This window comes from Macaca thibetana, chromosome 2, assembly GCF_024542745.1.
Source record: "Macaca thibetana thibetana isolate TM-01 chromosome 2, ASM2454274v1, whole genome shotgun sequence".
Lineage (NCBI taxonomy): Eukaryota > Metazoa > Chordata > Mammalia > Primates > Cercopithecidae > Macaca > Macaca thibetana.
The window spans coordinates 136,341,635-136,369,578 of NC_065579.1; the positions used below are offsets into that span (position 1 = coordinate 136,341,635).

A 27,944-nucleotide genomic window follows, 5' to 3' on the forward strand; every position below is an offset into this window, starting at 1 on the left:
AAACTATGCGTCAAGAAGTTAATAACCAGAATAGATAGGGAACTAAAACAACCCAATAACAAAAGAAAAATAATTATATTTAAAAATGGGCAAAAGGCTTGAATAGCTTGGCTTGGTGGCTCATGCCTGTAATCCCAACACTTTAAGAGGCTGAGCTCGCTTGAGGTCAGGAGTTTGGGACCAGCCTGTCCAACACGATGAAACCCAGTACCTTCTAAAAATACAAATCAGCTGAGCACAGTGGTGCATGCTTGTAATCCCAGCTACTTGGAAGGCTGAGGCAGGAGAATCACTTAAACCCAGGAGGTGGAGGTTGCAGTGAGCCCAGATTGTGCCACTGAACTCCAGCTTGGGTGACAGACAGATTCTGTCAAAAAAAAAACAAAAAACAAAAACAAACAAGCAACCTGAATAGACGTTTCTCAAAAGAAGACATACAAATGGCCAATAAGTATGTGAAAAAATGTTCAATATCATAAATCATTAGCAAAAGCAAAACCAGAATGAGATACCACCTCACACTTGTTAGAATGGCTATTACTAAAAAGACAATAAACAATAACAAATGCTGGTGCAGATGTGAAGAAAGTGAAACTCTTATATGCTGTTAGTGGGAATGTAAATTAGTACAGCCACTAAGGAAAATAATATGGAGAGTCCTCAAAAAAATTAAAAATAGAACTATCATGTGATCCAGTAATCCTGTTACTAGGTATACAGCCAAAGAGAATAGAATCAGCATCTTAAAGAGATTATTTGTTTTCCCATGTTCATTGCAGCAGTATTCACAATGGTCAACAAATGGTATCAATCTAAGTGTTCATTAAAGGGTGAATGGATAAAATGAATGTGGCATATATACACAATGGATACTATAATATTTGGCCAATAAAAGTAATGAAATTCTCTCATTTGCAGTAACATGAATGAAACTGGACAACGTTATGCTAAGTGAAATAAGCCAGACACAGAAAGACAAATACCAAGTGATCTCACTTACGTGCAGAATCTAAAGAAGTAAGTCTCATAGTAGTAAAGAGTAGAATAATAGTTACCAAAGGCTGGGGAAGGGAGAGAGAAGGGGGAATAGGGAGAGAATGGTCAATGTGTACAAATTTATGGGTAGATAGTTGGAATATGTTCTGGTGTTCTATTGCACAGTACGATGACTATGATTAACAATATTGTGGCTGGGTGTGGTGGCTCACACCTGTAATCCCAGCACTTTGGGAGGGTGAGGCAAGTGGATCACCTGAGGTCAGGAGTTTGAGACCAGCCTGGCAAACATGGCGAAACCCCGTCTCTACTAAAAATACAAAAAAATTAGCTGGGCATGGTGGTGGGCGCCTGTAGTTTCAGCTACTTGGGAGTCAGAGGTTGCGGTGAGCTGAGATTACACCACTGCACTCCAGCTAGGCAACAGAGTGAGACTTTGTCTCGAAAAATAGATAGATAGATAGATAGATAGATAGATAGATAGATAGATAGACAGACAGACAGATTACTCTATATCTCTATATTTCAAAATAGGTAGAAGAGAGGATTTTGAATTCTCTCACCACAAAAAAATGACAAGGTATGAGGTGATGGGTATGCTAAATACCTTGATTTGAATTTTCCATAATATATACATCCCACTGTACCTCATACATATGTACAATTATTATCTGTCAATAAAAACACAATTTAAAAATTACCAAAATACAACCCAGTAAAGTTATGATTTTTAAAAATATAATTGAACATCCAGCCAGAAAGATCAAAAATCTATACGAGAAATATATCAGGCTGGCCTTAGCATTCACAACAATATACATCATCAGAAATCAGTGGAGAGATAAATGCACAGTCCTCCAGGAAATAAAGTGTGAGCAAAAATGTTTCACACACCTAGACAAATTGCTGAAATAGAAAGGCAACAGCAGGCATTTTTGATCATGCAAGCACTAGGAGAATATATTTCCTGTAAAGCCAACTTGAAGAAATTGTTAAAAAAAATAAATCTCAGTCAAACACCTGTTGAATAGAAACACTGTACCAAAAGGACAAAGGTGAACCTAAACTCCATTTGACTTTAAAAGTAACGAAAAAGGAACTCTTGGAATCACAGCTTCATTAGTACAATGTGAATGCAATGACAACAAACAAACAATATAACTAATAAAAGTTGGCAAGAAATTAGGCAGTTGTGTAAAAATACTGATTATTTCATCTTTTATAATCAGAAGTCTAAAAGCCTCACTTATAGCTGACAGTTCAAACAACTGAGGTTTGGGTATAACTTAAGGTGTGAAGTAAGTACAAGCAGAGCTAATAGTAGTATCTACTAAGCCATGTTGGAGAAAATGAGTTAGAGATGTATCAATACAAAATTGTTCTAGTGTCCACAAAATAGGAGATAAATACACTAAATCATGTTATAGATATAGAATCAAATACTAAAATGACCCAAAACAGAAACAAAAGTTTCCAGAATGGAAGTAAGTTACTCAACCCACACACAAAAAAGCAAACAAATATATACAACACAGAAAAAGTAAAGCAATAAAAGAGAAAACAGCATAAAATATGACATCAGAATGAATAGAAATACAATATTATAATGTTTCACTGAGGTTAGGAAGAAAACAAGAATGTTCACTATTACAAATATAAGTGTGGCATAAAAACGGGAAAGAGGGGAATAATGCTATCATTATTTGCCAAAGATATGACATACTTGAAAAATGCAAGAAAATCATCTTGACATCTTATAACAAGAGAATACAGTGACATGATTGGGAACAAAATTAATCAACAACAAAAATTAATGGCCTTGCTATAGACAAAAAACTAAATTTTCAAGTGACAGAAGAGACTCAATTTTAAATAGAAAGAGAAACATAGAATACCTATGAATGAACTAAAATATTTAAAGACATATTTATTGAAGAAACTGTAGAAGGTTATTAAGACAACTAAAAAGTGCTTGCATAGAAGGAAAATCATATTGATCTGGGATAGGTAAACTCTATACAATGAAGATTTCAACTCATCCTAAATTACTCTACGAACTTAATTCGATTCCGATAAAATAAGGAACAATTTTGAAAGGATAATTTTCTCTCTGGAATTAGGAATTTAGATTCTAAAGATATGGAAAACTAGTTATAGCCAGTATCTCCAAAAGAGGAGAACAAAGAGGTGAGAATATGCTCTCCAAATCATACTACAGATATTATCAAACTAATTAAATGGCAAATACAGTGTTGGAACAGAATAGAGTCCAGAAATAGACCCAAATTACACAGGGAATTCATTATATATCAAAAATGAAACATATCAAGGAAAAAAAGGATAGGTTATTTGATAAATCTCATGGAGAAAACTGGATAAAACATAAAAAGATATAAATGGAAATAATGAAAACACGAATGTTCTTGGGGAAAGCATGGAGGCTTTTTTTGAAGATGCAGACCTTTCTTAGTGTTGGTCAAATCGTAGAAACCATGCCAAGAATGTATAAGTTCAACTGCATAAGCATTTGGAATAGGAAAAAAAACAAACAGTGTCAAAAGACAACACAACAAACTAGAAAAAGATATTTCCAACCAGTACTTTAAGTGCGACCACTATTCATTTTTACTATATAAAGAACTTTTTATGTATCAGAAAACAAACCAACAGAAAAAAAATAGGCGTAGAATAAACAAAGCTTACAGACAAATAATAAACTAAAATTTGTCTTTTAAATATTTGAAAAGGTACTAAGCTCTGCTTATATATAGATACACAGACACACTCACACAAACACACACACATGTATAAACTACACTGAGACATCACTTTTTGTTTATCAATGAAGACATAGAGGGGAAAAAACTCTCTTTTATTGTTGTGACAGTTTAAATTGCAAAACTTCTGCAAAGGTCAGCTTGATTACAAATTTGATAACACGTCAAAATTTAAAATGTAGCTACGTTTTAATTTAGCAGATTTATTGTTAGGTGTTTTTTTCTTCAGGTATTCTAGAATTTAATAGGTATAAACAAAGACATATATACAAGAACAGTCACTGAAAAATTGTAATACTTAAAACACTTCAAATGTTCAATAATAGAAAACTGAATTCAATATTATAACACAGTTTGATTATGTAACTATTTGTGCATTGGTATTTGTTGGGACTATATCTGGAAGAATTCACACAAAATGGGTAATAGTGCTAGCCTATAGAGAAGGAAAGAGGAAAACAAACAAGTGGAAAGTCTTACTTTCCCTATATGTTCATTCATAATTTTTGATGGCATATCATGTACACATATTATCCATTTAAAAAAGAAGACAAAATAATAATGCAAATGAAAGGATTGTAGTAAGTACTTCCTAAATGCAGTTTATACTGACTTAAAGTTAGTATGAAATATTGGCTCAAAAGTGTCCTTTTCATTATTTTGTATGTTAGAATAGTTTAATTTTTTAGAGGCTGATATATATATTGAATTGTTTGACTGCAAAGAAGCTTCCACAATACTTAGATTAAATCCGAAAGTAATCAGTTCTTCTACCATTAACTTGCTGCTCTGTTTAAGCTAAGATACTGGATCAAGATGATTTTTTTTCCTAAACTGCAGTTATCAAATCCCATTTCCCCCCATAGACTTACCTATTTATATTTGAAGCACAACTGTTGAACTCTGTCCATTTGCATAGATCAGTTAATAAAACTTCCAAATATTTAATTTGTACCCAAGATGTATCTAACCCAGAAGCATTGGTCTAGTTTGATTTAATTGGATACTCTCTTTATTTTGAGAACAGTCTGAATATTTACTACAAAGATTGTAGTTTCCCTTAACATTTCATCATGGACATTTTCATTCACTCAACAAATATTGACCTAAGCTCTCTGGGTTTATGTGATGATGGGGATATTTGTATAAAAGATAGTGAGAATTATATATAAATATCATGTTCTGTAGTGCCTTGTAAGCCTCTGATATTTTGCTATAATGTAAGATATGTATTTACATTCACATTCAACTTGCATTTATTGGATAGCAGACTGGGATATAAAAACAAATCAGCCATGGCTGCTGATGATCCAGCAGGGTGAAGAGATATATGAACAGTTCATTACAGTTCGATGAGCCAAATAAATTTATAGAAAGACTCACATGAGCAAAGGAAGAACACATAACCCAACTCAGTCAGGAGAGTGGGAAGAGCGTACTGGAGACAGTGACTCTGTGTCTGAAGAGATGGTTGAATTTAACTAAGGCAAACACAGTGAATATGGCTTGGTGATGGAGTGCTATTTCAGAGTCCAGGAATCTAAAACTTACTAACTCCATGATGCTGGGCAAGTTACTTTACTTCTCTGTTTAAAATGGTGATAATAATGGTCCACACCTGTCAAAATTGATTGGGGATTACATGAAATGATTAGAGCAGTACCTAGAGTTTAGTAAGCAGTTTATAAAAACAAGTTGCTATTGGGTTTTTGTTTGTTTTTGTTGTTGCTGTTATTTTGTTGTTGTTTTTATTTTAAGTTCCAGGGTAGGTGTGCAGGATGCGCAGGTTTGTTACATGGGAAAATGTGTGCCATGGTGGTTTGCTGTACCTATCAACCTATCGCCTAGGTATAAAGTCCAGCGTGCATTAGCTAGTTTTCCTAATGCTCTCCCTCCTGACACTCCACCCCCTAACAGGCCCCAGTGTGTGTTGTTCCCCTCAATTGTCTATGTGCTCTCATTGTTCAGCTCTCAATTATAAGTGAGAACATGTCGTTTTTTGTTTTCTGTTCCTGTGTTAGTTTGCTAAGGATAATGGCTTCCAGCTCCATCCATGTCCATGCAAAGGACATGATGTCATTCCTTTATGTCACTGCATACTATTCCATGGTGTATATGTGCCACATTTTCTTTATCTAGTCTATCATTGATGGAAGATATGCTGTTGCTTTTATTATCAAGTACGGTAGAGTGGGAGAAGGGATGTAGAGTCCTACAAACAAGAGAGGGACATGAAGGACACAGAAGCAGAAGAAACAGCCTTGCACAGGGTGCAGTTCAAGCCGGAGAATGGCAAGAGATGAATGTGGAGAAGTATGCAGGGCCTAGAGCACAGTGGCTGCGAATGCCCTCCTTAGGCACTTGGCAGTCATCCTGACTTGAGGATATTCTCTTCAAGGGAAGGATATGCTCAGACTTGGCTGGCTGAGCTGTAACTCTGGAAGTTTGCAGTGGATAAGACTAGGGTCACAAAGTCATAGATCAGTTTAGCTGGAAACGATGAAGTTTGAACTAGAAGAACAATGCTGGAGAATAGGGTGGAAGCAAGCAAAGGAATATCTAGTGGGGAAATATTATCAAGTCAAAGTGGATAATTTGTTGTATTTTGTGGAAAGATGGGGGAAGCCATGGGTCACATGGAATCCAGCTTAAAAGGCGATTTTTACCATTATCCCCAAAGGAGAGAACAGGGATAGCAGGGAGAAAAGAAGATGAGCACGCAACAGCTTAGTGCCATTATTCACAGCCCCTTTCCCCAGTTTTTTAAATCCAGAACTTCTCCTTGAACAGCTAAGCCTTTCAACTTGCGAAAGTTTCAGCTCAGTTGAGCAGCCTGAAGAATAAGGAAGCAAGAGTCTCTACTGACAAATTATGCCTTCTCTCCGTCGATGTAAATGCTCCCTTAAATCACCTTTGAATTTCTCCTCTATTCCTGAGGAACTGGTTGGGAGTTGAAGCAGGCTATAATAATTTAATCTCTACATAAATTCATAGAATAGAAGTGACAGGACAAAGTTTCACACCACTATATTCTGAACGTTCACATCTCATTTCTGGATGCCACTGAATCTTTATCCATTAGAAGAACAGAACATTCTTAAAAATGCCGTAATTTTTTTCTTATTTGATTTGCTGTGGCATTCTGAAGAGATTTGGGACATTTTCCATCTCTGTTTTTACACATTTGTATTCCATATAGATGCTTTCAAGGTCTCAGTTGCTGAATCCGCATTGTTGAGATGAAATCATGAGCCTTTTGATTTAATGTAAGAGCTTCATTATTCTCAGCTGTGTCGTTTGGTATCTCTGCTGCCTAAAAATGCCATCAGGATTCATCAAAAAATAAACAAAACTCTTAAAATTTACCTCTGTAAACAATAGGAAGAGTAGCCGGAAGGGTACGAGGAAATCTAAATAGGATGCAAAATATATGCAGGGATTTTGATACACTTTATTCTTCTGAACACTTCGTCTCATGCCGCCATTTAAACATTTTCTAACCAATTCAAAGAACAACCCCCTTTTTCCTTCCCATAGAAAAAGAGTTTAGATTAAGGATATTAGCATCATTTTCTCTTTTAGTTTGTGTTTACTTTGTATTTTACAAAGTTGAAATGGATGCTTATTCTTACACTATTCCTGTTATTCTTTATGTACTCTCTACAGATAGATCCAATTTAGTATCTCACAGAAGGTGGGGCAAGCATCATGTACATAAAACTGTACCAGCGAAATCATGCTTTGCAGTAGAAAAATATTACCATTCTTATAACATGATTTTATCTACTAAAGTGCCTCAGTGCTAAAAAAAAAAAAAAAAAAAAAAAAAGTAGCCTGGGAGGTTACCTAAGACTTATGTTTTCCAAAAGGGGAACATGTAGCACTGCTGATAAATGAATATGGTTTTGAGTATAACACTAAGGTGGAATTAATTACCTAGAAACACATAATAATAAGAAAAATTTTCTTGTTTCAATTCTTTCAGTACTTCTAATTACTTAAAAGAGGAGGGAGAGGATCAGGAAAAATAACTAATGGGTACTAAGCTTAATACCTGGGTCATGAAATCATCTGTACAAGAAACCCCTATGACACAAGTTTGCCTGTGTAACAAACTTGCATGTGTACCCCTGAATTTAAAATAAAAGTTTTTTTTAAAAAAGGCAGTTGTGTGCTGGGTTGCCTCTTAGATGCTTACAAGAGCAGGCTGTTTGCATCTCCTCCCATCTGTATCCAGTGATGCTACCTCAATAGCTTGAAATTATCCATGGTGGAAAGATCTACACACAGAAATCAGAAATTTCTACAAGTCAGCCTCTTCGTCTCAGATAGCTGTTAAACGTGGACCAGCACATCATTGTTGGGAGGGGATAGTGTTGGTCTAGTCCTACCATTCAGGTCTTCAGCACTTCTGTAATTCACGCTCACCTCTTTTTAAATAATGAACCTGCAGTTTCCAGACTTTTGTGTGAGGTGGACTTTCCTAGTACCATTTTCCTTTCATTGACATCACTTTGGAAGTTATCTTTAATATGCCAGGTATATTGGTTTTGCTTTTATAGTAATGATATAGTGTCTTTCTTCAAATATATGAATTTAAATCAAGTAAGAAAGATGAGCTCAATTTTTTAAAAAGTGATTACGTAGACAATACATTAAAAAGGCAAAATAAAGGAAGTGTTACTGGTAAACTCAAAGATTAGGACACATTGTTCTGGGCCGTTTTCCAGTATTTATTGCTATACAGTTTAATGGGTCATAGTTCTCAGCCACAATTTCTACCCTCGTTATCTAGCCTCGGGGAGTAAGTCTGGGGTATCAAAGAAATATGCATGCTTTTCCTCTCCCTGTATCTTTCATTCTTTTTTACCTCAGTGCAACTTTCTGTGAAAACTAAAATGAGGATTTCCCTGTGGTTGAGTCTGGACCTCTCTTGAATGGTTCTGTTTCAACCTTTTCAGTGAATTCTATAGTTGTCTGCCTTAAATGTAAAACTCCTGCTGGTTCCTTTGTTAGGTGCCTGGATGTCTTCCCAGGGCTCCTACTGTGAGGGCTGGGGAAAGGATTGATGGCTGAGAAGGGAAGAAATGTGGGAGACTCTGTAACTTCAGAGCTTTTATTTGTGGTTTGTTTTCCTATTTGTTTTTGTGAAAAGGCAAGCACCTAGCATGAGGCTGGAGACGAGACTGTGCAAGTATATTATCACTCTAATGCTGACTTTGATTGCCTCCTTTTGACCACTTTATTGATATCTAAGATATATAAACAAGACCAACTCCTTCCCATAACTCAAATCAACAACTGATTTATATTGCACTGTATAGTCTCTTACTCACAGAAGCATCAGTCGTCTGAAGGAAATGTGCCACTTAATCCCTTTTCTGACTGTCATTCTCTTCAAAGGCCGTACTTCTGGGAAGATATAAAGGTGAAAATATAAGAAGATGTGGGATATAGTTTGAAAATTTGTCAGCGTTCAATATTTAGAAGTCAGAAATTAGTTATCTCTCCTTTCTGGAGACTCTTTGCTTCGGCATTCAATCTACTAGACAAGCTGAGAATGGAGACATAAAATAATTTTAGAGCAGTTGAAATAGAGGATAAGATTAAACCATTGTTTGAGTGATTTCTAGAGAGCAATAAGTTTTGCTCAAACATTTCATCTTGATTTCCATTTGCTCTTTCTATAAAAATAAATCTAGATCGACAGGAGCTGAGTCACCACTCAGACATGACATTTTACATTGTCTTTCAAATACAATCCTATTATGGTGACAATTACGCACATGAAAAATGTGCCTATTGCCTTTTGTCTATGTTTAGCAGCCAGTTGTGGTGTGCGTGCATGTGAATAAGCGTCGATGTGTGCATGTGCATATGCGTTACAATAAGATAAACTCCATTTGCTATTCTATTCTAATACCTCTGCTGAGCCTCTGTTTTGAACAAGAAAAAGTTAGATTAAGAAATAAGTATTTTACGATAGACACTTTATAAAATTAATACAGTATAGAAAAATTCTAAGTAGTCCTAATATTCAGATACCCAATATTTTTTCTGATACCTTATTAAAAATATATATGCTTGGATGAGGATTTGATTTGAAAATAAAAGGAATGGGGACAGAGAGAGGAAGAGAGAGAAAGAGAGAGAGAGAACAAGAATTAACTCTTTGTATGTTTCTGGGATCTTTAAATGTTATGTCTAATTCTATATAATTGGAATTGTCTTGTATAATAAAGCATATGAGAGAATGTTAATAAGTTATTAATTCCTTCTTTCATAAAAGGGAACGATGCGACCCAGAAGAGGAAGTGACTGGCTCAAGGTCACTCAGTTCTTTAGAGGCATCAGACTAGAATCGAGTTTCCTTCTTTCCTTGTCCTGTGGACATTTTGCTACTCTTTTATGTAAAACAAATATTTAAAGTGATTGTAAACCTCAGATCATATATGTTACTTAGTTGTGAACAGAACATATTCACTACGAATATTTATTTACTAAGGTGAAAATTTATTCTTTTTCACTTTACAAACCTTTACACAAATGAATGCAAACTCAGAACATATTTTGAAAGTTGCTTGTGCTGACTTAGAGACATTCAAATGAATTTATACACTAGGGTCACCAGTCTTGCCTTTTAATTTATGAAATTTGTGACAAGTATGGACTTGAAGGGGAAATTGGGGATTTTAGGCCCACATCTTGCATCTGTACATCTTTGAGAAGTACACAGAGAAGGACTGAAGATGAGTAGGTCTGAATGGGATCCCAGCCCACACACCGCTTCTTCATGCAGGTAGCTCTTTCTTAAGTTCAGGAATAACTCCCTTGGAACACCTATTCCGACCAGACCAACATGTTCAGGGAGGTTTGATGATCATTTCCTGGGTTCCCATAGTATCTATCCTTTGTCTAAATCTGACATATTGTGTTGAGCCAGACTATAAATTCCTTGAGGATACCTCTGTATCTACTATACCTCCACACCTCTGGACACAAGCCGAAGCTCAAGCAGTGTTAAAGAAATGACCGTATCTAAGCAACTTACCCCAGTATAAAACGTCCCCATTCCCTACTATCATTTTGGCATTACCAAGTAGTGACATATATACATCCTAACCTGAATGCATAAAGTCCATTCCTTAATTGAAGGGTAGACTTTTAAACGGCCTTAGTTTCAAATCTTTGTTTAAATTTGTATGATGGATATTACTTGTGCCTGGCTCCATGGGGTAAAAGTCAAAACCTCAAACCAGCAAGAGACCCAGGTTCTAGTCTCACAAACATGTGTTTGGTCATCCAGGATCAGTTGCTGATACTCTCAGAGCTTCAGCGCCTTCACAGGTCAATAATAGGAACATTTGTTATTTGCCTAATGGCACTGGTGCAAAATATAATATGAGTATTTTATTAATAGCAGTTCACATATATTAAGCTTTTCCTATGTTCCAGGCACTGTGTTAGTTCCTTTACAAGTATCAGTTTATTTGATCCTCATCACAAATCATATTCCCAAGTTCAATAGGCCCAGGATTCATATCCAGGCTAAATCTGATTTTGAATCCAGGTCTCACACTCCTAAATTATTGTCTCATACTATTTGTCCTCAAATGAGATAAAATATGCAAGTATTTTGAGACATAGCAAAATGACTTAGAATTATAAGGCAATGATGGTATAGAATGGATCCATAGACTGAATCTTTAATTAAACAAGAAAAAATTGACATAGATAAATTCACAAAAGACATTGTCCCCATGGAAGGAGGGGAAAACGTGGTCCAGGGATATATTTGAAGGAGGTGGAGTGGGGAGGTGTGATTGGCTAACAGAGTTGGAATCACATCTGTTATTACTTCCCTTGCTTTATTTACAGCAGGTAGTCTTCTCAACCTAGAATTCCAATCTCAACTTCCCATTCTTCCACTCTCCCTACACCCACCTTCCACTACCTTCTCTAATCTGGTCAGAAATCTTCTAGTCCTTTCGTGTACAGCCAGATCACCACCTCCTTGCGATTTCTTTTTAGGTTTTTGCCTTACTCCCTTAGAAATGAATCACTTCTTTTCTGCTCTCACAACCTCTTTTACTTCTATTTCAGGGTTTCTTAAATTTGGTAATCTTGTCATTTTGGTCCAGATAATTCTTTTGTGTTTGGGAGCTGTCTTGTACATTGTAGGATGTCTGGCAGCATCTCTGGCCTCTGCTTTTTAAATGCATGACTTACTCCCCCAGTCATGACAATCAAAAATGTCTCTGGACATTGCCAAAAGTCCCCTCCAGGGCAAAATCACCTCAGTTGAAAGCTTTTGATTTTTTAGCCATTGTAACTACATGATCCAGTTTTTAAAGGGCGCCCCATACCTGAGCAAACTGTTCCAGTGTTCACTTTGAAAAATATTCTTACTATTAATATATAACGCAGTGTTTCTCAAACTTTTATGAGCTTTAGAGAAACCTGGGAGCTTATTAAACATAGATAGCTGGCTCCCAAGCCACTTTTCCCCAAGTCTCTGATTCCACTACTCTGGGTGGGGGTGTAATAGTGCCTTGCTAACACATTTTTTTTCTTTGTTTTTTTTTTTTCCCAGCTTCACAAACTTTGTTTAATAAACGTCATAATCTCACAAAGTAAAATGCTATTGAATATAACTAATGTTTGCATCATATAAGTAACATGTATCTGGTATAACTACCACATGTATTCACTTATTTATTTAGATATATCAATATGTATAATGCTATAATGCAGCGTTACTATCTATGTAGATTCATCAGTGATTTTTTGTTTGTTTTGTTTTGTTTTTGTTTTTTGAGACGGAATCTCGCTCTGTAGCCCAGGCTGGAGTGCAGTGGCGCGATCTCGGCTCACTGCAAGCTCCGCCTCCTGGGTTCATGCCATTCTCCTGCCTCAGCCTCCCGAGTAGCTGGGACTACAGGCGTGAGCCACCGCTAACACTACGACGGGCTAATTTTTTGTATTTTTAGTAGAGATGGGGTTTCACCATGTTAGAGGATGGTCTCCATCTCCTGGCCTCGTAACCCACCTGCCTCGGCCTCCCAAAGTGCTGGGATTACAGGCGTGAGCCTCCGCCCGGCCCATCAGTGACTTTTCTATTTCCCCCACAAGTTCTTGTCCGCTCTGTTGATTAGTACGTAATCACGATGAAATATCTGCAAGTGCAAGTTTCCCCTCATCTATCTTCATCAACGCTTTTTTTCTGATGGGGAACAACTTGCATATATACAGAAATTTAGCTTGGTTTAATATTACCAATGCTGAATATTCTCATCCACGCATGTGAGATACCCATGCAACTTTCCAAAATTATTTTATATGCTTCTGTGTTTTTTCTAGAATTTATGTTTTCATTTTTAACTTTTATAATTTCAACTTCTACTTTAGATTCAGGGGGTATATGTACAGGTTTGTTACATGGATGTATGGCATGATGCTGTGGTTTGGGATACAAATGATCCCATCACCCAAGTGGTGAACATAGCACCCAATAGGTAGTTTTTCAGCCCTTGTCCTGCTCCCCCTCTACCTTCTTTAGTAGTCCCCAGTGTCTATTGTTACCATCTTTATGTTCATGAAACATATTTCTTAAAATGTTGATGCTGCTGATCTGGGAGCACACTTGGAGAATCGTGGTCAATACCACAGTTCAGCAGTTCTGCCCCCAGCTTTAGCTGGTTAGATGCCTGTTAGGCTGGACCGTACTTTCCTATTTCTTCTGTCCCCAATTCTGTGTTTAGCATGTCATATGATCTCATTGAGTTGAACGAATATATAAATAAATCTGAAAGTGCTTTGAAAAGGCTAAAAAGATTTACAGATATAAAATGCCATTAGTAAGGTAATGGGATTTGCAAAATTTGGGTGTCGGGTAGAGACAGTTCTGTTTCCGAGGCATTTTGACAAGAGCTCTAAATGAAATGCCTGCAGTGAATTTGAATACACTGTGATTCAACTAAAGGGTTACTGTAAATTTTTCTGTTGTCATGGCATATCAAAGAAGTTGATGGATAAAGGGACATACTAATGAGAGTCTAAGTGACAATACGAAATGAAATCTATGGTCTCTAAGCGAGTTCTTTTCGAAAACATTGGGAAGGCATTTATTCCTATCATTGCTGATTATCAGGACCACTAAGCTTTTTTAAGAGGTGGATGAACTTGTACAGATCCTGCCTTTTTGACCATTTATGTATGTAAATATCGGGAAGAAAGGTGATGAGAGATCATTGTAAAATGATATTTTCTCAGTGTAAAAAGTGAGAAAATACGTATCTTGATTCTTGTAATAAAGTATAAAGTAATCTTTGATAAGTCTGTGCTGAAAAGGATGATGCGTGATTCCACACATGCTAAGCATGCCTTCATTTAAACAGACTCAGAATGTTCCCCAGAGGGCTCCACCAGCCAGGGGAAAATAAATAAAATAAACAGCCACATCCCAAATAGGAGTTATATGTATGTCGTAAATTCTGCCTTAGCAACAATAGCATTTGGCTCAAAGGATTACACTAGAATCTCTCAGCATCTCAGCTGTACAGGGAGGAAATGCACGTAGAAACTCAATACCTGAGCATAAAGCAATTGGAAGTTTAAAGAAAAAGCACACCATGAAGACTGGTTACTGCAAGCTCTTATAGTCCCATATAAGCAAGAAACTATTCCATTTGAACAGCCCTTTTATAAAAAAACAGCAAAACTCTTTTTCTATTACTTTACTTTTTAATGCATCACTTCTATCATGTGAGAATGTTTGGCAGCTCTAAACTCAAGAGCTCTAGAAAAAGATAATACTAGTAATAATAATTTAGGTTATAAAAAGCAGTAACATTGCACTTGAAATGTATAACTTCACATTAAAAAGAAAATAAGTTTTCTAACCTTAATTTTGCACATAAAATATCTGTCTATGGTTAAATGTTCCTCAAAACCTTTTCCAGATTGTTAAAGAAGTCATCACGCTATAACTTGAGCTATTTAATCTCATTTTCTCTTTATGTGGCAGCCACTAGCTGTTCCTACTTTCTCATTACCAGACCTTTCACAATCATTGCCAGAAAGCATATCCATTTCACTGCTCTGTTGTAATTTTGTTACTTCTTCCTTTATTATACTGCTTGATCTCATTCTTATTCTTGTAGAATTCAGATAGTTAATCTGTATCTTTTAGGTAGCCTGTTAACCTACAGATGACATTTTTCTCCCAACTCCATCTATACTTCAATGCCTATGCATTTAGGCCCCCAAATGCCATGTCTTGCTCACTAAAAATCCTATACTTGTCACTTCTACAATAATTTAATCCTAAAGTATCCTAATTAATGGATTTTCTATATTTTCTCACATATTTTTCAAAAGCCAAGTCTCAAATTGTAAGTTCCTGGCATGAAAAGATATTAAAAACCTAGCATTAACTGAATTTAAAAAGTCCATAAGCCGTTAAAGGATTATGGAGCATGTTACCTTATTTTTATTAAAAGAAAAGAAAGGAATACGTGCACAGAAACACAACACTAAAGAAATATATCGGCCAGGCGCGATGGCTCACACCTGTAATCCCAGCACTTTCGGAGGCAGAGACAGGCGGATAACCTGAGGTCAGGAGGTCGAGACCAACCTGGCCATCATGGGGAAACCCCGTCTCTACTAAAAATATAAAAATTAGCCAGGCGTATGGCAAACACCTGTTGTCCCAGCTACTCAGGAGACTGAGACAGAAGAACTTGAACCCTAGGAGGCAGAGGTTGCAGTGAGCCGAGATAATGCCACTACACTCTGACCTGGACGACAGAGCAAGACTCTGCCTCAAAAAAAAAAAAAAAAAAAAAAAATTCATTCACTGATTATCTCTTAGAAGTGAGATTTTAGAGAATTTTCAATTTTTATGTACCTTATTGCTATACTTTTTCTCTACTTGTCAGTGCGCACTAGTTTTATTATAAGACTTCCTTCTATTGACAAAAAAAAGTGCTTTAACAGTAAATCCATATATGTCATATGTATTTAATGGTTGTAAACATTTAGCACAGATCATGTGTAAGACAGAGTAACAGAAGAAAATGAAATACACGATTCAAAACTTAAGGTGCTTGGGATTAATCTAGACAATGCAATAAATAATTCAAAACGACATTAAACCCTACTTGTTTGTTTACTTTAAAAAATCAAGTGTTTTATACTCAGTATCAGGAACTCTTCTTGGCATGGAGACCTCGCGTGAACCCCATCAACTATTTTTCAGCCAACATCCTAGTGGAAGAGAAAAACTGCCTGCCAACAAATAAGCAAGTAACCCAGCAATGATAAGTGCAATGGAGGAACATGATGAAGAGTAAGAGGAGAGACGGTGACAGACAAGTGATATTCAAGTTAGGGTTTTCATGGTGTGTCCAGAATTGGTGGGTTCTTGGTCTCGCTGACTTCAAGAATGAAGCCGCTGACCCTGGCAGTGTGTGTCACAGTTCAACAAGGCAGCAGAGATGCAAAGAGTTAGCAGTAGCAAGACTAATTGTAAAACAGCAAAACAACAAAGCTTCCACAGCACAGACAGGAACCTGACTGGTTGCGCAGTCCGCTTTTATTCTCTTATCTGGCCCCACCCACATCCTGTTGATTGGTCTATTTTACAGAGAGCTGATTGGTCCGTTTTACAGAGAGCTGATTGGTCCATTTTGACAGAGCGCTGATCCAATCCCTGAGCTAGACACAGAGTGCTGATTGGTGCATTTACAATCCTCTAGCTAGACATAAAAGTTCTCTAAGTCCCCACTAGATTAGCTAGACACAGAGCACTGAGTGGTGCCTTTACATTCCTTTAGCTAGACACAGAGTGCTAGACAGAAAAGTTCTCCAAGTCCCCACTAAGTTACCTAGATACAGATTACTGATTGGTGTATTTACAAAGCTTGAGCTAGACACAGAATGTTGATTGGTGCATTTACAATCCTTTAGCTAGACTCAGTGTGCTAGACAGAAAAGTTCTCCAAGTCCCCACTAGGTTAGCTAGATACAGAGTACTGATTGGTGTATTTACAAACCTTAAGCTAAACACAGAGTACTGACTGGTGTATTTACAAACCCTGAGCTACACACAGAATGCTGATTGGTGCGTTTACAATCCTTTAGCGAGACACAGTGTGCTAGACAGAAAAGTTCTCCAAGTCCCCAGGAGACCAGCTGGCTTCACCTAGTAGATCCCACACAGGGGATGTAGGAGTGCACCTGCACTCCTCAGCCCTTGGGCAGTCGATAGGATCAGGCGCCACGGAGCAGGGGGCGGCACCTGTCCGGAATGCTCAGGCCCCGCGGGAGCCCACCACGGAGGGGGACTCAGACAGCGGGGGCTCGGACGTGGTGGGCTGCAGGTCCCGAGCCCTGCCCCGCCGGGAGGCAGCTGAGGCCCGGCAAGAATTCGAGCGCAGCTCTGCCAGGCCAGCACTGCTGGGGGACGTGGCGCAACCTGGCCCGGGTGCTGGCCCCGGTGCTAAGCCCCTCACTGCCCCGGGGCGGCGGTACCGGCCAGGGCTGCTCAGAGTGCAGAGCCCGCCCAGCCCACGCCCACCCGGAACTCGCGCTGGTGCGCTAGCGCCCCGGTTGCCGCCCGCACCTCTTCCTCCGCACCTCCCCGCAAGCAGAGGGAGCCAGCTCCGGCCTCAGCCAGCCCAGAGACGGGCTCCCACAGTGCCGTGGCTGGCTGAAGGGCCCTTCAAGCGCTGCCAGAGTGGACGCTGAGGCCGAGGAGGCACCGAGAGCGAGGGCTACTAGCACGTTGTCACCTCTCAATGGGAGGATTCTCCAAGAAGGTGAGATTTTTGCAGAGGGGTATGTGACGTGAGAGAGCAGCCAGGTGGTGCGTCAGGGAACAGCAGAGGAAGACACCAGTGCAAAGGCCCTGAGGCTGAACATGTGAGTGGCATTCAAAGTACCCCAGAACCCGTGTGGCTGCAGGACAGACAAAAATCAAGAGGTGATGTGGTGGGAAATGATGTCAGAGAGATGAAGTGAAGTGGGAGACACATCATGTAGGGCCATATGGGTCCAGGGAAGAATTTTGAATCTTATAACAATTATTACCAGACTCTATAGGAAGGTTTAGGGAAACAGAATGAAATGAAATCTTATTATAAAAGAATCATTATTCTGGCTCTCCTACAAAGAGTATTGTTGGAGAATAAGAAGTGAGAAAGGTTACCCGATTGTTGAGAGATGATAGTTTAGGTAAGTATTTGGTAAACTGTGGCACGTGAGCAAAATCTAGCTCATTACTTGAGAGCTTAGAATGATTTTTTACATTTTGTAATGGTTCCCCTATAAATGGTTATAGAAGTACCTACATATTAGTTTTGATGTAGCCTCTTGGCTGGCAAAGCTTAAACTGTTTACTGTCTAACTTTTAAAGAAAAATTCTGTCAACCTCTGGCCTAGGCAATGATGTTAGACCTTAGGCCCCTGCTGTTTAATCATTTATTATTCCTTCATGCAACTTTTTATTCTGGAGAAGAAAGAGAGAGAAATGATGATTGCCAGTCGGAGTGAAGGACAAAACAAGAAAAAGAAACATATAGTTGGATTCAGGATATATTTTAAAGGCCAAGTGACAAGATTTGCTTAGGGATCAGACACAGTATGTGAAAAAGAGGAGTCAAAAATGACTCCAGGAGTTTTTGTCTGAGCAACTGAGTGGATGATGGAGCCCATTACTGAGCTGGTGATGAATGGGAAGGAAAAAGTTGGGCCAGGGTAGGGGGAAATGAGGTATATGTTATTTTGGACATGTTAATTTCAGGATTCCTAGTAGATTTCCAAATAGAGATGTCTAACGAATGTGAAAAATGTGTTGTCGATAACATGTAATAAAGAATTTGAGAAGATGGCTATGGGTTTAGGGTCTGGTATAGGGTGAGGTTTTCATATGAATTATACTAGTAATCATAACAAAGATGATAATATTAATTATCATAATAATGTCCCAATCTATTTTAAGCACTGTGTGAGGTAGCTGTCAGACACCAGCAAGCACCCAGCAGACCTCCACCACAAGGAGCATAACTGAGGAAGGGCCCCAGCTGCCTCGCTCTGCGATCTGTTACCCTCTTTGCACTAGGGCCAGGTCTCTCACGGACAACTCCCAGTGGAGGTGGGATCATGGCAGGGATTCCAAGGCAGGAAGGACTCCTCTGATGGTTGATTATTGCTCCAGGACTCCCCTTCTGCCTTGCTGAAACTTCTTTATATTGCATGGCAATTCAGGACACTTGTATCCAATCTTCCTTTCCTCCTCGCTTTCCTTGGAGTCAGGCTTGCTTCCTGATAGCTCTGCTCTTCTAGACTTCCGTAAGTCCCTTCCATTGTCCTTCACATGGACATTTCCCCTAGGTAAACTCTTGCAAGTTTAATCCCATTTTCATATCCACTTCAGATACCCAAATGAAACACAGCAGCTGAACTACAAGGTCTCACTAAATCCCACTTAAGACCATTAAAGCATCTCTCTAAAAATAGGCGTTTTGTTGTTCCTATATCACAAATCAGGAAACTAAGGATTGGAAATGTTAAGTGGTTATCATAGTTTTCAGCCTTTATTTAACAAGTTATTTTTAAATGCCTACTATTGTCAAAATCAGGTGATAGGACTGAATCAAGACTTAAACTATGTGACTTTCTAACTCTAAAGTGTGTGTGTCAACCAATACATTACAGTAGTGGTTCTCAACCTGAGTGGTTCTCAATTTTTTCAGAGAATATTTACTTAATAATGTCTGGAGACAATGCCGGATGTTATAACGGGTTGGAGCATGCTACTGGCATCTACTGGGTAGAGATGAAGGATGCTGCTAAATATCCTGCAAAGCAAAACAAAACCCCAACAACCAGGGAGTATCCAGCATCAAGTATCAGTAGTGCAGAGGCCAGGAAACACCGCATTACAGCAATAGAATTTCACTGAACTAGAAAAGGAGGCAGATTCCCAGATATAAATAAGTAACAGAAGAATCAGGACCATCAGGTATAAAAGTAAAAATAAATAAATATGGTCTCCAAGGGAGAGGAAGGGAAGATTCAGATATTCCTAAATAAGAAAAGAGTCAAAATCATTGCAATACATATTTATTAAATGCCTACTGTGGGGAAAAAAAAAAAAAAAAAAAAAAAAAAAAAAAAAAAAAAAAAAAGCTCTCAAAATCTGAAAGGCCAAGGAGAATGGAAGCCAGGAAAAAGAGCTGGTTTGTACTAATGTTACAAAAAACTGACTTTTTCTGAACAAATACAATTTCAGCATTACCTAAAAAATTGAAAACAGAAATAAAAGGCATGCATGTATGCAATATACACAGACACACATGCACATGTACACACATATATTGTATGTGCTTAGTTATATTCCAGGCATCTATGCCTAGCAGTTTTGCCACATCTATGTTATTTCTGCCCTCACTTTAAATTTCAGAAAACTGAGGCTTAGATCTAAAAAGTAGTTGAATTCCATTAGAACCTAGAGCCAGAACCCAGAACCCTGTGCTCTAAAGCTCTATTCTAGAATGCCTGTGAGCAATGGAAATAAGTGAATTGTTTAGTAAAAACAGTCTTCAAATTTTAAGAGAGTTGATACCAATAATTTGGTACACAATCCTAGGAAGCTTTTGTATGTGAATGCAGAGTTGAATGAACACAAACAAACAGAAAACTCCCAGCAATTTTACTTCTTTTGGCAGGTATGTGTGTTGTATTGTATATGTATATTACATATAAATAATAATATGCTATGATTTGAGACATGGTGCGAAGTATGGGAAAAGTAACATTATGCCAACAAAATTTACTTTGTGGTGACCCGAAGAGATCTGTACTGGGGAGTACAGATTGACAATTATTCTCATTTCCATTTGCAGATATCAATTGGTTAACAATTTCACATTTAGTCTATTACTTTTGCAAATAGATGCTTTTTTTTTATTGAATCAATGCTAAAAGTTTTCATGAACATCACTTTCTACAGAAGATAGTTTCCCTAGAGGGTTCTAAAACTCTACTTTTTAGAACAATAAACAATGGCTTTGTCATTTCTTATAGTAGTGTTGATATAGTATTTCCATTGGAGAGTGAACATCATAGTCACCAATACAAAAATTTGCAAGAAGTTTCCTAGAGAACTCATAAACCATTTGACAAAAATCAGTGTCAAGTCAGGAGAGAAATATTCTGGTCATTTCTTTTTAGGTGTGTTTCCTTTATTATACTAGATACTTAATTCCCTTGCATGAGTTTTTTTGGATGGTATGCAATTGGATTCCCATCCACATCCCTTGGAAGATATATTGCTTAGGACGATGCAGTTTAGACATATGTTATAATATTTTTTCAGATTACATTTTTTGTTCCAGAGAAGTAAAGAAATGAAGACCAGCAGGCTACATACAAGACAGAAAAGATCTGATGAAAATTCTACTATGGACTATTTATTTAGAAATAGATTGGCTGGATAATGCTAATACTTATCACCGTGGCTAAAATTTATTAAACCCTCTCTCTGCTATGCATTTCAACATACATCCCTAAGAGATTGGTACTAAATTTTCCATTTTAAATATACAGAAAAAGATAATGATAAGGTTAAGTAACCTGTTCAGCTAGTAAGTGGCAGAGCTAGATTACAAACCCAGGTGATCTTATTCCAGATCGGAAGATCTGGACGAAAAGAATTGGAAACGAGTCTGTCCTTTGTCTACTGCAACTCTCACTGAATATCATATGGGGATGATAAGTTAATAAACAAGTAGGCGAAATTATACTTATGTTGTGAACCATGTGTAATTAAGGATTCAGTAGACTGGACTGTCGCTTACATGATTAGAAATTTGAGGGGACAATTAGGTTTACTCCCTTGGGACTAAGGATCTTCCATTATAAAACAGAATGGACTAGATTATGTAATCTCTAAAGTACTTTGTCACTTGCTCAAAACTACTCCAAAGGACTCTGGAGGCCAAGGTGGGAGGATTACTTGAGGCCAGGAGTTGGAAACCATGTCTCTAAAAACATTAGCTGGGCATGGTGGCTCGTGCATGTAGCCCCAGATTATGTAAACTCCAAAGTTCTTTCTTGCTAGCTCACAAAATATTTTAAAGGACTCAGGAGGCTGAGGCAGAAGGATTGCCTGAGCCCAGGGTTCAAGGCTTCAGTGAGCTATGATTGTGCCACTGCATTCCAGCCTAGGCATCAGAGCAAGGCCCTATCTCTGGAAAAAACAAACAAACAAAACATGCCAGAGCAAAATGTCTTAGTGTTCAATCATTCTTTACACCTGTTTTATTTATTTTTAATTTTTATTTTTTGTGGGTACATCGTAAGTTTTTATGCTTATGGGGTATATGGGATATTTCAATAAAGGCATATGATGTGTAATAATCACATCAGGGTAAATGGGGTATCTGTTACCTCAAGCATTTATCATTTGTGTTTCAAACAATCCAGTTATACTCTTGTAGTTATTTTTAAATGTACAATTACATTATTCTTTATGCCTGTTTAAGATGCATTCTGAATGCATAGGACTAAAGTCATTCTTTGATACAGCAGTGTGAAACAGGAACTATAAAGAGTTGCTCTGATAGATGGAATGTCCTTCTGTGTTCTCTGTTTAGAAGCACAGGAATAAAAATTTGGAATCTCTTCTGTTTGGATCTCACATGGTAGACCCAATGCCAAAAGGATAAGTTAAATATTACTTAGTAAGGGGCAAAGACAATATAGAAAATTTATTCTAGTACAAACAGTCTTTACTTCTCTTTCATGAAGTGGGCAAAGAGATGAGCGTCACAGAACATGAATGGGTACAGCTACAGCAAAAGGTCAGATTTATCTGTGAGAGAATCTTCCATGTGTTGGGCACCAGTGGAGCCACATTTTTATAAATGGAACCATGCAAATTTAAAATAGTGAGCAACTTAAATATATCAAAATACTCTCACTTTATATATACCATTTGAATTTTAAAAATTCTCTCAAGCAAAAATATAGTTAGAATTTTAGAATTTTATCGTTTGAAAACTGGTGAGTCATGTCCACTGGAAGCGAGCTGGCTTTACCTTTCACGTGGTGAACCCACTATAGCCGGTCAAAAGAAATAAGCAGCAAAATTATGGAGATGGCAAAAAGATCAGTGGTTGCCAAGGGTTTGGGGGAGGAAGGGATGAATAGGTGGAGCACTGAGGATTTTTAGGGCAATGAAATTACTCAGTATAATACTACAACAGTGAATTTATGTCATTATACATTTGTCCAAACTCATAGAATGAATAACGCCAAGGGTGAACCCTAATATAAACTATGGACTCTGGTGATAATGATGTTATCAACGTAGGTTTATTAATTGTAACAAAGGCACCACTCTGGGCGGTGGGTGGGGGAGGGGGTGTTGATAGTGGGGGAGAGTATGCATGTGTACCAGCAGAGTATATATGGGAAATCTCTGTACCTTTATCTCAATTTTACTCTGAACCTAAAATTGTTCTAAAAAATAGTCTTAAAAAATACCCATCTTGTTGCCCCATGATTGGTTCTGATTTGTTTGACATTGCCCGACCACATCCCCCTTTCATAAAGTAACAGTCTTATGTCTCATTTAATCAACAGGAGCCTCTGACCATGTCTAGGCATTTAATCTCCTTTAAACAACAGGAGCCTCTGACCATGTCTAGGCATTTTGCTATAAATATAACATGACATTGTTTCCATGTAACAGTAAAAATATTAGAGTCTGTAAAGAAAAATGTGTTTGAACTTGTATATGATGTCATGAAGTTTAAGTGTGTGGATACTAACAGGCAGAACTGTTTCTTTTGAGGCTTCAATGAAATCTTATTTAGCTTTCAAATAAGTACCTCAAAAGCCAAAAATCTTGCAGATGAAAAATGAGCTACGATGTGGATTATTTTTTAGTCATAATAGTGAAGAAGCGTGTTCATGATCACATAAAAGTGTTGGTAAGAAAGAAATTCTGTAACAAAATTAATATATAGTTCAGTCTATCAGAAACTATTCTTTGAAGGATGTCATTTATCAAAGTACAGATGCTGCTCTAAAAACTACATTGGCCTTTAAACATCACTAATTAAAAAGGAAGTAGAGCTTTAATTTGCCATTTTTTTATCTTCAATACTATTGACATCAAAAAAATCATTCAGAATGCTCATAAAAATTGCTTTCCATGTTTCTTATGACTAAAAAGATTTTTTTTTCAGAAATGAATTAATCCTCATTCCCTGACACATTTGCCAGCGTTCTGAGATGAAAAGGAAAAAACATTATTATGCACCCTTCCTGAGAGAGCAGTAGAGGCAAGAGCTGAGTCCAAAATTATTCATTTCTGCTTCAAATCTTTCTTGAAATCTTTTCTGTGGCTGTGATGTGCAAGAAATAGGTGGAGAATTTTTATCTCCACCCCCTCAAGTAACATAAATCATCTGCTCCCCCTTTTACAAACATGAAAGAGGAAAACTGTCCATGATGATTTGCAGAGAGTAGGTGTGTGTGAGATCTGCTATTTCCATGGCTGGTTCAGAAGCTGATGTCACGATTACTTCCTACACAGCAATATGGGAAACCACATTAGCAGCAGGAATCCCAGTTGGCGGAATTGCCAATTGTACCTGATAAATAGACAGTTATTTGGAGGAGGAATCCTCTGGACACCTTAGAGAAGTCAATGTTTCACTTAGAAATTAGAAGCTCCTGGAATGGGATGATGTATTTCAAAATCTTTAAGTACAGTGTGGTACAACAATAAATGTTGATTTTTATAATGTTTGTCATCATCATTATTACATTACTATAGCTGTATGCAAGTCTTTCAATAGACACATATATGTTTGTCCAAAAGCAAGGGTTTTGGTGATCAGGAATGAAACTTAATATAAAAATTAAATTTAATTGAACTTTTTAGAAATTGCCCTGAGAAAACCTGGGGTGGGAAATAAGGAGTTGAAACTAGACTGGAAGATAATCTTGGATTCCGAGGGGATCCAAGGTGATTGGGAGCATGACTTTGGCAGGAAGTCATTTTAACATTATGGCATTGAGACATAAATGCCCACCTGAAATAGCTGATAATATGGGGACTGAAGTACTCGTGTTAGTGTGACAGCAGCAGGGTCACTGGATTGAACAACTCCAGGGGGCACCATTCATCCATTCCTTTATTCCAGGAAGTGTTTTGGAATACAGAGTATTACACAGAAGCAGCAATTTGGAAAGACCATCGTGAGAGATTCTTTATACAAACAGAACCCTGGTCTATAAAGACACACATTGAGGTCAGTGTCACCCTGTCCATGCTCTCATCACACTTCTGTGTAGATGTCTTCTCCCTTTTTGTATTGTGTTAAGACATCAGAATGCATCTTCCAAGGTGCTAAGCTCTCTCTACCCCTGCAGAGGCTTATTGTTTCTCCTGAGAAACTTGGCTGGTTATTGTGATGCAGCCAATTGATCTGTTGTAATAATAAATGCCCACTAAATTCAATTGCCAGGTTATCATTTATGTGTTTCAGTTCCTGCTCCGTGGTTCTGTTGGAGGTCCAGAACTGAGCAAGACCTGAACTTGGTAGTTACCCATGTTCCAAATCTAGTGTCTTTCAAACTTTGTCTTGACTGAACATTCCTTTGTTCAAAGAAATACTTACAGAGATGTCCAGTAAATGAAATAGAGAAGCTGTGAATGCTGACTTTGGAAGGCTTTCCTGCTCATTGTCAACACCCACCTGTTGACTTCACTTGTTCCATAGCAGCCACTGTGGGAATTCCATTGACTGTCTAGAGCTCTTCCATACCCAGTGCTAATAACACTACTTAAAATCTGTTTCATTGTCTTTAACTGAATTTCTGGGGGTCTATTATCAACATTACTTGGAAATGTTCCCTTCTCCACTCTAGAAATTAGCTGTGTTTCTAACTGGTAATTTAAAACTAGCACTCCATCTCCATCAACTTGGAAAATTAAATAAATTATATAAAAAAATAAAACTAGCACTGCAATATTTATCTGTACTTATAGAACTGTATTATTCAGGAGTGGAGTCCTTTGGTTGCAGAAAACCCAACTCATTCTGACCTAAAGGCATTCTGTTGACTTACAGGTAGCTGTACATTGAAAGGCTTAGAGGTAGTACTGGATTCAAGCACGGTTTCCCTTCAGAGGGAAGAGAATATGCAAGATTCGATTTCTGTTTCTCACTCTTTTCCTGTTATTCACCCTCAATTTATCTTTATTTATGGGCAGGCTTTCTTCATGTGATAGTCCCTGAGAAGTCTTTCCTGTGATTTTCTTTCCAAGTAACACCAACAGAATTTTTGGAACTATGATTCATTCAACCAGTTGTTTTTTAATTAATAGACTTTATTTTTAGAGCCCTTTTAGGTTTTTTGAAAAATTGAGCAGTGAATACTGACAGCTCCCAAAGATTCTCAACCCCTCCATACACAGTTTTCCCTATTAACATCTTGCACTGATGTGGTACATTTGTTACAACTGATGAACCAGTATTGATATAGCATGATAAACTAAAGTCCATAGTTTATATTAGAGCTCACCTTCTGTGTTGTAGAGTTTGTATGTGTTTTGACAAATATGTAATATCATTTATTCACCATTACAGTATCATACAGAATATTGTTCCAAAATTTCTGTGCTCCACCTGTTCAGCATTTCCTCCCTCCTGCCAAAGTCCTGGCCACTAGTGATGTTTTTACTGTCTCTCGAGTTTTCCTTTTCCCTGAATGTCATATAGTTGGAATCATGCAGTGTGTCATCTTCACAGATTGGCTTCTTTCACCTAGCAATAGGTACTTAAAGTTCCTTTCCGTATGGCTTGAGGGCTTGCTTGCTTGTTTTTATCACTGTTATTACACTGGTATTATTTTATTGCATGGATATACCAGTTTGTTTTTTCATTCACCTATTGAAGGATATCCTGAATGCTTCCAAGTTTGGGCAATTATGAATAAAGTCACTGGAAATGCGTGTGTGCAGGTTTGTGTGGACATACGTTTTCAAATCGTTTGGAGAAGTACCAACAAGAGTAATTGTTGGATCATATGGTAATTCTATGTTTAGCTTCTTAAGGATCTGCAAGACTGTCGCCAAAAATGGCCATACCTTTTTTCATTTCTATGTAAATGAATGAGTTGCTGTTACTTCACATCCTGGCCAGCACTTGTCCTTGTCAGTGTTTGGGATTGTACCGTTCTAATAAGTGTGTAGTGGCATCTCATTGTTGTTTTAATTTGCAATACCCTATTGAGACTGGACTAGTTTTAGTTGGTGTCCATTCTTGAATCAAGCTCTGTAGTCTAGGGGATGGAATATAGTGATCAGTCAGGTATGCATCTTGGGCTTTTTATTTAAGCCCAGGCAACAAGGATAGTTTGTGATTTACAGATAACAAATTCACAACTGAAAAGTGATTCACAGTTAAAAAAGACAATTGGATGCCATACTGATAATACATCAGCAATTCACAAGATAAATACATAAACAAAACCTTCTGACAAAATGTAAATATCAGAGTGTTCATAATTTACATCATTCTCAGGTGAAAAACACATGATATCTTTCAAGGGTCAAGGAAAGAGGTGGTGTACGTATGAAGTATGGAAGTTGCAACAAGTGGCAGGGGGAAGGCTGGGCTCAATTTCAACAGTTTTTAAAAAAGTAGAATAAAACCCATTTGTTTTCAATATTCTTCATTGTACATATTGATTCATGAGTATGTATAACTTCTTTCTGTATAAAACATATCACACAGTGTAAATGAAATAAACAATCCACTAGAGGTCTTTTACAATTTAAATTAAGCTATTATTTAATGTAATTACTAGTCTGAACGTTTTGAAGTTTTTCAAAATAAGAACTATCGAGGTTGTTTATTCTACAAGATAGTTCATTGCACAATTATGAATAATCAGCAACAACTCTGTGAGTTGATGATCATAGGGTATATTTTAGTTGAGAACATATTTTTGGCAAGGAATACACAATGCCTATTAATTAAATCAAAGAGATTTTATATATGCTGATTCAATAAATGTTCTTTTCAAATGAATACGTTGGCCAAGTAATAGGTGGTCACTCTAAATGCAATTGGTAAATTTGAA

The 27,944-nt window shown here is 37.4% G+C and overlaps 2 long non-coding RNA genes across 3 annotated transcripts in view; one reads left to right on the forward strand and one right to left on the reverse strand.

Moving 5' to 3' along the window:
• LOC126947679 (uncharacterized) overlaps positions 1 to 27,944 on the reverse strand; it is a 165,037-nt gene that overhangs the window by 121,096 nt on the left and 15,997 nt on the right. The window lies entirely within an intron of this gene.
• LOC126947678 (uncharacterized) overlaps positions 20,357 to 27,944 on the forward strand; it is a 65,216-nt gene continuing 57,628 nt past the window's right edge. The window contains exon 1 of the long non-coding RNA XR_007723164.1: positions 20,357 to 20,506. This is a non-coding gene — a long non-coding RNA (uncharacterized LOC126947678). The remainder of the gene's footprint in view (positions 20,507 to 27,944) is intronic.